This window comes from Anneissia japonica, unplaced genomic scaffold (assembly GCF_011630105.1).
Source record: "Anneissia japonica isolate Jap-2015-1 unplaced genomic scaffold, ASM1163010v1 scaffold1651_len1436_cov103, whole genome shotgun sequence".
Taxonomy (NCBI): domain Eukaryota; kingdom Metazoa; phylum Echinodermata; class Crinoidea; order Comatulida; family Comatulidae; genus Anneissia; species Anneissia japonica.
The window spans coordinates 1-1,436 of NW_022736371.1; the positions used below are offsets into that span (position 1 = coordinate 1).

Genomic DNA, 1,436 nt, shown 5'->3' on the forward strand with positions numbered 1-1,436 from the left:
TTTAGAATTTGGGGGAAAAATATAAAAAGTCTACCGCACCCGGTATTCCCAGGCGGTCACCCATCTAAGTACTAACCGGGCCCGACGTTGCTTAACTTCGGTGATCGGACGAGAACCGGTGTTTTCAACGTAGTATGGCCGTAGACATGTGGATGATATTTCCACTCATAGTTAATATCGGCATATAGCAAAATTATCCAATCATGAAGCTCTATGATTGATGACGTTTCATATCAACGCGCGCTTGTCTGGCGGGGATTTCCTCTGACTCCCCTGACCACGCTGCTGCGCTAGTACATTTTTTACAAACACCGGTGTTGACCAATAAACCAACCATTTTTTTACGGCACTAACTAGGATGCTTTAGACAGAAGAAGACTGCCGTTTTGTTCAAACGACCCTCGAACCTAACACCAGCGAATTAATTGCGTATTGTTGATATGAACATAAAGTACCTGTATGATTTTTAAGGTATGAGAGTGCAATTTCCGGGCACTTAGAGGTCCATATTCTCAAAATGTTTGCACCTCAGCTCCAACTATGTGGGCCCGAGGTCGTGTGGACTCTCACGCACCCCTACTTTAGAATTTATGGGGAAAATGTAAAAAGTCTACAGCACCCGGTATTCCCAGGCGGTCACACATCCAAGTACTAACCGGGCCCGACGTTGCTTAAATTCGGTGATCGGACGAGAACCGGTGTTTTCAACGTAGTATGACCGTATACATGTGAGTGGTATTTCCACTCATAGTTAATCTCGGCATATAGCATAATTATCCTGAAGCTCTGTGATTGATGACGTTTCATATCAACGCGCGCTTGTCTGGTAGGGATTTCATCTAACTCCACTGACCACTCTGCTGTGCGAGTACATTTTTTACAAACACCTGTGTTGAACAATAAACCAACCATTTTAATTCCGTACGGCATTAACTAAGATGCTTTAGACAGAAGAAGACTGCAGTTTTGTTCAAACGACCCTCGAACCTAACACCAGCGAATTAATTGCGTATTGTTGATATGAACATAAACTTGTATGATTTTTAAGGTATGAGAGTGCAATTTCCGGGCACTTAGAGGTCCATATTCTCAAAATGTTCGCACCACAGCCCCAACTATGTGGGCCCGAGGTCGTGTGGAGTCTCACGCACCCCTACTTTAGAATTTGGGGGAAAAATATAAGAAGTCTACCGCACCCGGTATTCCCAGGCGGTCACCCATCCAAGTACTAACCGGGCCCGACGTTGCTTAAATTCGGTGATCGGACGAGAACCAGTTTTTTCAACGTAGTATGGCCGTAGACATGTGAGTGGTATTTCCACTCATAGTTAATCTCGGCATATAGCATAATTATCCAATCATGTAGCTCTATGATTGATGACGTTTCATATGAACGCGCGCTTGTCTGGCGGGGATTTCCTCTGACTCCCCTGACC

At 44.7% G+C, this 1,436-nt stretch overlaps 3 non-coding genes across 3 annotated transcripts; all 3 read right to left on the reverse strand.

Moving 5' to 3' along the window:
* Positions 1–27: 27 nt before the first annotated feature.
* Positions 28–146, reverse strand: LOC117116772. Its single transcript, XR_004446817.1, has one exon. It is a non-coding gene; the product is annotated as a 5S ribosomal RNA (ribosomal RNA).
* A 461-nt stretch (positions 147–607) lies between these two features.
* On the reverse strand, positions 608–726 carry LOC117116774. Its single transcript, XR_004446819.1, has one exon. It is a non-coding gene; the product is annotated as a 5S ribosomal RNA (ribosomal RNA).
* Positions 727–1,184: 458 nt separating this feature from the next.
* Positions 1,185–1,303, reverse strand: LOC117116773. The gene has a single exon (XR_004446818.1). It is a non-coding gene; the product is annotated as a 5S ribosomal RNA (ribosomal RNA).
* Positions 1,304–1,436: the final 133 nt, after the last annotated feature.